At 34.8% G+C, this 12,377-nt stretch overlaps 1 protein-coding gene across 8 annotated transcripts in view; it reads left to right on the top strand.

Annotated features, from left to right (window-relative positions):
- The window catches only part of Phtf2 (putative homeodomain transcription factor 2), a 142,966-nt gene that overhangs the window by 13,330 nt on the left and 117,259 nt on the right, over positions 1-12,377 (top strand). Inside the window, exon 2 of one of the 8 annotated variants that reach the window (XM_078040167.1) lies at positions 3,160-3,246. The exons of the other annotated variants lie outside the window; for them this stretch is intronic. The gene's annotated coding sequence lies outside the window, so the exon portion shown is untranslated. The remainder of the gene's footprint in view (positions 1-3,159; positions 3,247-12,377) is intronic. 8 annotated transcript variants of the gene reach the window in all.

Below are 12,377 nucleotides of genomic sequence, written 5' to 3'. Positions count from 1 at the left end.
TGAGCTAATTTTTGTGTATGGTGTAAAATAAAGGTCCTCCTTCATTCTTTTGCATGTGAATATCCAGTTTCCCAGCACCCATTTGTGGCACAGAATATTCTTTCTCCATTGAGTAGTCTTGGTACCCTTGTTGAGGATCATTTGACATATACATAGGGTATATTTCTAGGATTTATATTCTATTTCATTTGTCTGTTTTCTTTTATGTTAGTACCACACTGTTTTGATTGCTGTAGCTTTATAAATATCTTTTGAAATCAGGAAGTTTGAGTCCTCTAAATTTATATCTTTTCAGAATCATTTTGGTTTTATTTTGGGCCTCTTAAGAGTCCTTATGAATTTTAATATGGCTTTTTCTATTTCTGCAAAAAATGCCATTGGGATTTTGATAGACATTGCATTGAATCTGTAGATTACTTTGGGGACTATATGGATATCTTAACAATAGTAAGTCTTCTAATTCATGAACATGGGATTTCTTGCCATTTATTTGAGACTTTGAATTTCTTCTAACAATGTTTTTTGTATAACAGGTGTTTTAATGTCTTTATTTACAAATTTTATAATCTTTGTTATTTCTGGGTCATTACTGTTTTCTCCTTATAGGTTGTATTTTCCTATTTCTTTACATGCCTGGATAATTTTTGCTTAGATGCCAGAAATTGTGTTTTAAATTGGAGCTTTACTTTCTTTGTATTCTTTTAAATATTTTTGAGCTGTGTTCAGGGACACAGTTAAATAATTTGAAACAGTTTAATCTTCAAGGTTTGCTTGATAAACATTGTTAGGCGAGATCTGAGCATCCTTTAGTATAAGGCTAATTTGACCCTACTACTGAACAATATCCTTTTAAATATCTAGATGTTATGCATTATTATAGTTTCTGTGTTTCAACTGTGAATTCTCACCACCGCTATGTGAGCTTTTGTAATTTTGTTCTGCCTACTTCTTCCTGGTGATTTTTTACCCCTGACTTCACGCTAGTTTTCCTACCCATACTTGTTGGTCAGGACTCAGCTGAAGAAGGGGGAATACTTTGCAGAATTCTGGGCTTTTTTTTGCAGCTCTCTTTCTGGTACTTTGCCCGGGAATTTCAGCTACTTTAGGGCCTTGAATTCTCAAATCTGTCTTCTCAGTTTGGGAAGACTTGCATGCTTCCTCCTCCTAGCACTGATCCTAGAAACTCTTTTAGACAGCATCCTTGGACAATCATAGGGCTGACTTTTTTGTTTCCACTCTTTTAGGAATCACTGTTCTGGCTATTGTTCTGCCTGAAAAATGTTTCACATATATTGTCCATTTTTTTTAGTTTTGTAAGGTAGGAATATTAATTTGGTTTCAATTATTCTGTCATGCCTAAATAGTAGAATTCTTTTATATTGAATTTTAAAGCAATAATCTAAATTAAAAATATTAGAAACATAATTTTTACCATAATTACAATTAAATTCCCCCCGCCTTTTTTTTTTTTTTTTTTGGTACTATGATTGAACCTAGGGACGCTTTACCATTGAGCTAAGTCTCCAGCCCTTTTTATTTTTTTATTTTGAGACGGGTTCTCACCAAGTTGTTTACAGCCTCCCTAAATTGTTGAGGCTCTCTTCGAACTTGCAATTCTCTTGCCTCAGTCTCCTGAGTCTCTGGGATTACTGGCATGTGCCACTATGCCTTGGTAAATCCCTTGGTTTTAGAGTGCTTTAGCATGGCATGCCTGGAATCAGAGCTTTGATTGATTGAATATGTTTTTGTTTATCTTCACCATTCCTGTTTCACTTGAAACAAATGTAGGCAAATACGATGAGTTAAAATGTAAGCAGCTAATTTCTTTTTCTTGTTTTATAAACCCAGTTCTTACTGACAGTATGTGTATAAAATATGTCTAGATAATTTCCAAGGAAGACTAATGAATAATGTTTATTTCCCTAAGGGTATAATAATTCACTTATTGTCATTAGAAAATATTTGTAACACTGCCTGAAAATACTACTTGATTGGAAAATAATCTTTCATGTTTTGGTTGTTCAATTTAACTTAGCCTTGGGAATAATAGATATTAAGGACTGTTAAAAGTCTTTGTGAGCAAAATGGGCTTAATCTATATTCTCATTATAGGTAACTGGAATGACCTTTAGCTTTTTTTCTGATGGAGACGGATGGATTATGTGAAATGGTAAAGTTAAAGCCCAAGGCTAATTTTCTTGTGCCAGTCCTATACTTCTACTGCAAACACTAAATGAAAAAATTAACTTAATTATAAGAGGAAGGCTTTGTGTATATTATTTTGACAGTTTGCATTTAGACAATTAACATGAAAAAGGAGGTATTTTAAAACTGAATCAAAGTTTATCATAATTATTTTTTCTTTGAATGTGATTTTAGACTAAAAATCAAGTTGCAAGAATAATACAAAGAATTTCTGTAAACCCTTTGCCCAGATTACTCAAATATTAACATTTAACCATATTACTTTTTTTTAATTGGATGTTCAAAACATTTTAATGCTCTTGACATATCATATTTCATACATTAGATTCAAGTGGGTTATGAACTTTATCCTTCTGTCTCTCTTTACACACCTCCCTCTCTGTCTCTCTCCCGCCCTCCCCCTCTCCCCTCTGTCTCAGTCATTTGAGTTATAATATTTTTAATCTCAGTCATTTGAGTTACCTTTAATAGCTTAAGTTTTTATTTCCATAAAACAGGATCATTGTTGTTACTAATTTATAGTTTTATTGCATTGGAATTATAAAAGATAATTGATATGATTTCAGTTTTTAAAAATCTTTTGAGACTTGTTTTGTGGTCTATCATTTAATCTATTCTGGAGAATGTTCTTTATGCTTTTGAGAAAAATGTGTATTTGGCAGTGGTTGGGTGGAATGTTCTGTAGATATTTGTTAGTTTAGTTTGGTTTAGGGTACAATTTAACTCAGCTGTTTCTTTGTTGATTTTTCTGCGTGGATGATCTGTCCATTGCTGAAAGTGTAGTGTTAAGGTTCCCAACTGTTATTGTATTGGAGTTTTTCTCTTTAGGTCTTTTAATATGTATTTTAAAATTTATTTGGGTGCTCATATATTGGGTACATATATATTTAGAATTATTTCTTGCTGAATTGACCCCATTATCGTTATATAATGACCTTTTTTGTCTGTCTTTAGGGCTTTCATTTGGATTCCATTTGCATGAAATATCCTATTCCATTTCTTCACTTTCAGTCTATGTGGGTCTTTAGAGGTGAATTTCTTGTAAGTAACATATATTTGAGTCTTGTTTTTTAATCTGTGTCATTTATTTCTTTATTTTATGGTGCTGTGGATAGAACTCAGGACATGACACATACTAGGCAAGTGCTATACCACTAAACTACAACTCCACTCCACACTTTTATGTCTTTTAATTTGAGAATTTAATGCATTTAATTCAAGGTAGTTATTGATAGGTCAGGTCTTACTACAGCCATATGGAACTTGTTTTCTAGTTTGTTGTAGTGCCTTCCTTTCTTCTTCTTTTGCAGTCTCCTTTGTATTTACATGATTTGCTCTAGTAGTATGTATTGATACAAGCTATTTTGAAATGATAGCAAGTTAATATGATCATAAAGTTAAGAACAAATAGAAGAACAAGAGAAATTATACTATAAGAAAATTCTACACTTGTACTCTAAATTTTTGTTTTCTTGTAATAAAATCTTTCCCTTAATATGTATGTATGCACATATATACTACACTTTGAATTTCATAGATCCCATTTTGCATTTTTCTATATTGTCCATTTTTAGCATATTAATGTAATTATTCTCAATTGTTTTGTTAGTCTTCATGCTAAAATAGGAATGGTTCGTGTACCATGCTTATTGAACATTCTGAATTTGTTTATATAATTAATCTTAACAATGAGTCTTATATCTAAGATCATTCTCCTACATAAATGCAGTAGAAAGATCAAAATCAGGAAATTAACACTAATATAATACTATTTCGAATCTATAGGTATTCACATTTCACCATCCTTCATAGCAAAAGAAAATCCAGGATCACATACTGCATTTAGTTATGTCTCTCTATTTTCCTTTTGTAACAGTTCTTGAACCTATATTTATATTTCATGATATTGACATTTTTTTTTAAGTGCTAAGGCCATTTTTTTTTTCTGTAACATCCTTCAAAATGAGTTTGATTTTTTTTCCTCCCTCATGATTAGATTCAGGTTGTGTACTTTTGGCAGAAACACCTCAGATATGTTACTTTATACTGCTTTATATTAGGAAGCAAATGCTGTAATTTCTCCTTTTACTGGTAATGATAGAGAAACCTGGTAGATATTTCCTTGTGATAACTTCACTATTTTACTCCTTGTGATTACTAAGTACTTAGTGGAGAGGTACTTTGAGTTTATGTAAATATCCTGTTACTCTCAAATTTACCCATTAGTTTTTTTTTTTAAGAGAGAGTGAGAGAGGAGGGAGAGAGAGATAGAGAGAGAATTTTTAATATTTATTTTTTAGTTCTCGGCAGACACAACATCTTTGTTGGTATGTGGTGCTGAGGATCTAACCCGGGCCGCACGCATGCCAGGCAAGCGCGCTACCGCTTGAGCCACATCCCCAGCCCATACCCATTAGTTTTTAATATCCATTGATGGTTGTGTATTGTGTGAATTGGTTATCTTGAGATGGTTGCTGAATGATGTTTTTTTTTTCAATTCTCTTAATTTTTTCTATTTATTAGATGGCTTCTTATAATGAAGAAAACCTTCCCTTTAGTATGTATATATTCATTTATTCATATCAGTATGCAGTGATAGATTAATATTTTAAACTTTTGCCAATGTTCCTATAATTCTTTGAGCATTTTCTTACTTTATGACCTAAAACCTGTACTGTCTCTTCTCTAGCCCTGTAATCAGACATTTCTTTAAGGAGTGTGGATTCCTTTTACTATAGAATAGTTCTAGAGATCTGGTTTCTAGGTGTGTTTATTGCTAGTTAAGAGTCATTGCTTCTAGGCCCTCTCAGTGAACATAGTTAAGAGTGTGTGTGTGTGTGTATTTTGGTACTGGGAATTGAACCCAGAGGCACTCATTCACTGAATCACATTCCCAGCCCTTTTTATATTTTATTTTGAGACGGGATCTTGCTAAGTTGCTTAGGGCCTTGCTAAGTTGATGAGGCTGGCTTTGAACTCAAGATCCTCCTGCCTCTGCCTTCAGAGCTTCTGGGATTATAGGCATATGCCCTTGTGGCCAGCTAAATGTGTATGTTTAAGTATATATGTGGGGGATATATGTAACATATCTTAATTTTCAGAAAGGGATATTTATTTAACTGGCGTCATGGCTACCAAAAATAAAGTGAATATAGTCTTTGGCTATATGACCAACTAGTCATGTCTTTATTAAAAGAAGTTATAGTTCTGGTTGTGCTCAGTGGCATACACCTGGAATCCTAGCAGCTCAGGAAACTGAGGCAGAAGCATTGCAATCTTGAGGCCAGTCTCTGCAATTTAGTGAGCCTGTTTCAAAAAAAAGCAGGGGTTGAGTGGTAGAAGTGCCCTTGGGTTTAACTCTGAGTACCACACACACACACAAAAAGTTATACCTCCACTCTGTTTTACATTCCTTAGACAGAGATTATTTTGTTGACTAACTAGATTCTAGGAATTATTTAGATCTTACCTGGTGAGGAAGTTAACTTAGATGGTTAAGGCTCTGGCAACCTTAGAACCCTTTCCCAGGGGTGATTACTTTCAACTAATATTTCATTTATCTCCATTCATAGAGATACATGTGTGACTTTCGTGGCGCATGCCTGTAATTCCAGCAGTTTGTGAGGCTGAGGCAGGAGGATTGCAAGATCAAAGCCAGCTTCAGCATTTTAGCAAGGCCCTAGCAAGTTAGCAAGACCTTGTTTCAAAACAAACAACAGAAAAATAAAACAGAAGGCTTGTGATGTGGCTCAGTTGAGTACCTGGTGCCCAAAAAACAAACAAACAAAACCCTCCACAACTTTAACAGCTTTCAACTAGTCTTCCTAAAGATGGGACTCAGTACTTTTACTCCCATGTAAATATTACATGAAACTTTTATTGATTTTTATGGCATAAATAGGGTTGATATTCTACTTTCTCTGCTGTTGCCTTCAGCTTCTCAAATGAATAGAATTAGAGAATTTTCCTTCAATAAAACCAGACAAAAGGAGGGAATAATGAATGGGGGAGCAAAAAGATAAAAGAAGTAAATAATATCTTCTTTCAAGTTTCATTTTGGTGGTTCTCTTTCTGTTTTCACAATTTAATTTTCAACAGTGATCTAGGCCTAGATGAATCTGTAGTAACTTGACAAATCAGTACAAGGAGAAAGTTATTCTAGAAAGAGGAAATTTATCAGGATTAGAAGGCAAGCATGAAAATGCATGGTGTATTTGTGAATACATGTAGCTAGTATGTAGAATATGTATATGGATGGGAGGTAAAGGTATGTAGGTAGGAAGTCCTGGAAGAAGGTTGAGATGATGGGTGCTGGTGGCTATACTGGCAATAAACCTAAAATTAGGTTGTAAAAGAAGGGTCTTGTATATGGTGCCAGTTTAACTCTTTTCTTAGACAATGGGAAACATGAGAGATTTTTAAATTGATGAAGTCAGTACTTGTCCGGGTTTTTAGCCCCAGTCTCCTCCTGACCAGCAGGAGAAGCGGGAAAAGCACACCCCGACCAAGAGGAGCCAAGAAAGGTGAAGGTCGACTGGCTGCCCACACCCAGCCCTCCCTCCTGGGAGGACAATCAGACGTGCCAGGGAGAACAGTCAAACCAGGATCTCATTTATTAAGGAAGTACACACAGCTTATATACTGCACAGGAGCCAATCAGAATAAAGGTCAGAGGGGTGGAGCAAGTTCACATGTACACCCACCCCATAGTCTGTAAGGGAAGGCACTAGCTGTCCACCAGGATGGAAGAGTCCTGGACCTATCCTGGAGGTTGTCCGCCTCCTCTGTCACTGCCCATAGCATCGCCTCCTGGCTAATCGCCAGGAGCCATCCTAGCCACATGTGCGGCCTCGAGACCAGGAAGCGGGCAGCCATGCCCTACAAGTACTTTTAAAAACAATGTTAAAATTGAAGAAACAATAAGAAAGTAAATATTAGAGTAGTCTTAGCATTAAATGATAGAGACTTGTACCATGTCTTCTGTCTTCAGTTGTGGGGCCAGGAAGGGATCATATGAGAGCTTTATGAATTTGTGATGAATAGTCTGTACTAATTCATTTCTTCATATATATTGAGTAGCTCCTATGTGTCAGGTACAGAATTGGTGGTGTGGAAGATGTGAAGGGAGAGGATATAAGAAAGATTCTAGACTTATTCTACCTTTGGAGATGACGTGCATTTCCCCATGAATGTGTATTTCTTCCTTTACCCTCAAAGCTTATCACTGAAAATGGCCACGTCCTCTCTTGAGTGCATATTTCTTTATCCCCCAAATGTCTCTCTCTTGAGATCTCCTGCATTCTTCCTTAAATGTGTTTCTACTCTTGTAAACAAATATGTGCCACTGGAAAAACAAGAATCAAAGAAAAGAAAAATGTTGTGATTTCTTGCTTCAAAAATTGAGCAAGTAGTAAAATAAGAGTAGATTTAAGGAGGGAAAATGCATCCTAATTTTTGTTTTCTTAGAGATTATTGTAATAATTGGTTTCACATAAGAGCTTAATTTTTGACCCTATTGTTTCTGTTTAGTATCTTGAATTTATAAAAAGAATTGAAACTGGGTATCTTCCCTTTACTTCCTTCTGTTAGAAATAGAAGAAGTAAAAGTTCAGCTGTTGTTATTTTAAAAGCCTATCTTAGAATATTTAAATTTTACTTTTTAGTTGAGTCAGTAATATAAAAGATTGAGTTTTTTACTAAAAAAATGGATGCTAGACAAATGTAGGGATCTCTGAGTAACAATGAATTTAATTACAAAATTTTCTTTCGGTCAAACCAAATGAAAGTAGGAAAAAGTGAATGGGGGGAGCAAAAACATGAAAGAAGTATATAATAGCAAAAAATGATGGGCAAGAAAAGTGAGAACATAAGACTTCTAATTCTAGCCCCATATCCAAGAAGCAAGACTAAGAAGAAGCCTACAAAATATTAAGAATTCTTAGTGATACTCTTTAAAGAAGTAGATCTACCTAAAAAGGTGAGAAAGGAGCAAAACTATTAAGGAAAAGTCCTTAGGAAGACCCTACATGTGAATACTGAACCTCAGAAGATGAAGAGAACATTGCCATTTTGAATAGTATTCTTAGTTAAGGTTAAGAGCCCAACATCATGATGGTTGACTAGCTCTCTGAATGGGGGGATGGTTCCTGTTACAGAACATATAGTAGTGTCTATACTTAGATCAGTTTTAACTATCTTCATGAATCTGCTCTCAAAATGAAGTGTGTGTGTGTGTGTGTGTGTGTGTGTATGTGTTTGCATACAGATGCACAAAAATAAAAATGGTCCTAGCTAAGGTGATAAAGATGTCAAGTGTTGTTCAGGAGAACTTATTGGATATCAGAGTAAATAGGATCTCAGGACTGCACTGCCCACATTAAACATGATTTTAAAAAAATGCCACACCAACTCTATAGCTATGCTACAGGGAAAGAATAAAGGAAAGATGTAACCATGAAAAGATTATCCTTTGTAGAATAATTGCTATATATGAAATAAATACTCCAGCAAATGAAATAGAAAAAATATTCAGAAATATAATACCAAGAATTTCTGAAATGAAATATGTACTTGCAGATTGAAAGGCATATCAAATTTTAGGAAAAAATTATGAAATGATTTAATGATTAAATGATATAAATGATTAAAAGTGACATACCCTAATAGTTAATAACTTCAGAAATAAGGAGAGAATTAATATGTTGTCTTGGCCAGAGAGAGACAGAGAGAGAAAGAAGAGAACATGATGGAAAAAAAAAATTGAGTTGCTGTGAATTTCTCAGTTATGGGCAATTCTAGAAGTCATCGGAGCAATGTTTTCAAAGTTTTGGTGGAAAGAAGGTATGGACTGAAGTATCGTGCACAATAGAATTAGATTTGGTTTGTCTTGCTACTAATAGTGACTAAAAATATAAGAATTTCTGATGTTGTGGTATAAAAACGTATGGAAACAGTCCAGGACTGGAATGATTTTAAAAAGGCAATTCAGGTCTTCCCTCTCTATGAATACATTTGACTTCTAAAGCAAGACCACTTGTCCATGGTGGCTACTGGAGCAATAGCTATTGAAACAGAAGTTTTTAAAAATTAGATTGTTTTTAATATTTAATTGATTTTTTTAAAAATATATTTTTTAGTCATTGATGGACTTTTATTTTATTTATTCATTTATATGTGATGCTGAGAATCAAATCTAGTGCCTCACACATGCTAGGCAAGTGCTCTACCACTGAGCCATAACCCCAGTCCCCTAAACTATTGATTTTTAATTAACACACAATAATCGTACATATTTATGGGGCATAGTGTTATATTTCAGTACGTGTTTACAGCGTATCATAATTAGAGTAGGGTCATTGATACACACACACACACATTATGTTAAATATCTCTTATATTCTTTATGTTGGAAGCATTCAAAATCATCCTCTCTCCTAGCTATTTTGAAATATACATTTAATCATTATCAATCATAGTTATTCTGTTGGGCTATAGAACACTAGAAGTTTTTCCTTGTATCTGGCTACATTCCTGTACTTGTTAACCATCCTTTCCACATACCTGTTTCCTCCAATCTTCCCAGCTTCTGCTGAACACTGTTCTATTTTCTACTTTTCTATGAGAATGACTTTTTTAGTTTTTACATATATGAGAATTTGCAGTAATTGTTTTTCTGTGCTGGCCTTATTTCTTTCACTTAACATATAGATCTCTAGTTCTGTGAGCATTGCTGAAAATGAAAGAATTTCATTCTTATTTGCAGCTGAATAATATTTCATTTTGTATATATACACCACATTTTCTTTATCCATTTATCCATTCATGGATACCTGGGTTGAATCTGACTATTGTGAATAGTGCTGTAGTGAACAGGAACATAGACATCTTTTCAGCATACTGATTTCCTTTCCTTTTATTATATACTTTGTATTGAATTGCTGAATCCTATGACACTTCTAGTTCTAGATTCTTTTTTAATATGTATTTTTTAGTTGTTAATGGATTTTTTTTGGGGGGTACCAAAGATTGAACTCAGAGTCACTCAACCACTGAGCCACATCCCCAGCCCAATTTTGTATTTTATTAGAGACAGGGTCTCGCTGAGTTGCTTAGTGTCTTGCAGTTGCTGAGGCTGGCTTTGAACTCAAGATCCTCCTGTCTCAGCCTTTTGAGCTGCTGGGATTACAGACGTGCACCACTGTGCCCGGCTCAATTGATCTTTTATTTTATTTATTTATTTATATGTGGTGCTGAGGATCAAACCCAGGGTCTCATACATGCCAGGCAAGTGCTTTCTCACTGAGCTACAACTTCAGCCTCGCAGTTCTAGGTTTTTTTTTAATATATTTTTTTTAATTGTAGATGGACACAATATCTTTATTTATTTTTTAATATGGTGCTGAGGATCAAACCCAGTGCGTCATGCATGTGAGGTAAGCCCACAACCACTGACCCACAACCCCAGCCCTAGTTCTAGGTTTTATTTTTGTTGTTTGTTTGTTTGTTGTTGTTGTTGTTGTTTTTAGATAGACAGAATGCCTTTATTTTATTTGTTTATTTTTATGTGGTGCTGAGGATCGAACCCAGTGCCTCATGCATGCTAGGCAAGCATTCTACCACTGAGCCACAGCCCTAGCCCCCCAGTTCTAGGTTTTTGAGCAACCTGCATAAGTTCCCTTTTTTCCATTTCCTTGACATCATTTGTGTATGTGTGTGTGTGTGTGTGTGTGTGTGTGTGTGTGTGTGTGTGTGAAAATAACCATTTTAACTAAGGTGAGATGATACATCATTGTCACTTTGATTTGCTTTTCCCTGATGATGATGTTGAACATTTTTTTCACATGACTTGTTAATCATTTGTATTATCTTCTTTTGAGAAATGTCTGTTCAGATCATTTGTTTATTTTAAAATTTGATGCGTTTTTTTTAAAAACTGTTTGAATTCCCTATATATTCTTGATATCTTTGTTAGATGTATGATTCACAAATATTTTCTCCCATTTTGTACGTTGTGTCTTCATTTTTTATTATTTACTTTAAAGAAGATTTTTTTTGTTTGTTTGATGGAGCCCCATTTATCGATTTTTGCTTTAGTGTCAATTTTTATGCTAGCACCATGCTATTTTGATTAATATAGCTTTGTAGTATGTTTTGAAATCAAATATTATCATGCCTATAGTTCCCCCTCCCTCCTCCCCAAGGTGGTCAGTATTGCTTTGGGTTCTTTTGTGGGTTTCAAACAAATTTTAGGAGTGTTTTTTTTTTTCTATTCTGTGAATTATATCATTTCCGTTTTGATAGGAGTTGCATTGAATGTAAGATCACTTTGAGCAATGTGGACATTTTAACCGTATTAATTCTAATAGTCCATGGGTCATCCGTCTGTCTGTCTGTCTATCTGTCTGTTTCTTTCTCTTTCTCTCCTTTTTCAATTTCTTTCATCAGGGTTTTATAGTTTTTTGGGGGGATGGGGTATTGAAGATTGAACCCAGGAGTGCTTAACCACTGAGCCATATCCCAAATCCCCTGTATTTTATTTAAAGACAGGGTCTTGCTGAGTTGCTAAGTGCCTTGCTAAGTTGCTGAGACTGGCTTTGAAATTGCCGTCCTCCTTCCTCAGCCTCCTAAGCTGCTGGCATTAGAGGTGTGCACCACCATGCCCGACCTTATAGTTTTAATTGTAGTGTTCTTTTGCTTCTGTAGTTAAATTTATTCCTAGTTACTGTTATTTTTTTTTAGTAGCTATTGTAAATGGGACTCTTTTCTTGATCTTTTTCTGCTAGTTCATTTGGTGTATCAGAATGACTCCTTTTTTTATATCAATCTTATATCCTCCATCTTCACTGAATTGGTTTATCAGTTCTAGCTGAAAGCAGGAAATAGAATGAGGCAAGAGAACAAAAGAGCTTTCTCCAACTGAAAGTTCTGTTTAACACTTGTCCTGTTTTGGAACCAGAACAAAGTCAACAAAGTCGTGACTATACCTACCTGTTAGAAATGTTAGAAAAGATTTTTATTTGGGGCAATAATGTGCTATGTGTGTATGTGTGGGTGGATGCTGGTTATTGAACCCAGGGTCACTACCACTGAATTATATCCTGACCCTTTTTAATTTTGAGACAGATTATCTCCAAATTGCTCAGATTGGCCTTGAACTTGCAATTCTCTTGCCC

This window comes from Ictidomys tridecemlineatus, chromosome 2, assembly GCF_052094955.1.
Source record: "Ictidomys tridecemlineatus isolate mIctTri1 chromosome 2, mIctTri1.hap1, whole genome shotgun sequence".
Taxonomy (NCBI): Eukaryota; Metazoa; Chordata; class Mammalia; order Rodentia; family Sciuridae; genus Ictidomys; species Ictidomys tridecemlineatus.
This window is presented reverse-complemented; position numbering and strand designations above follow the sequence as displayed.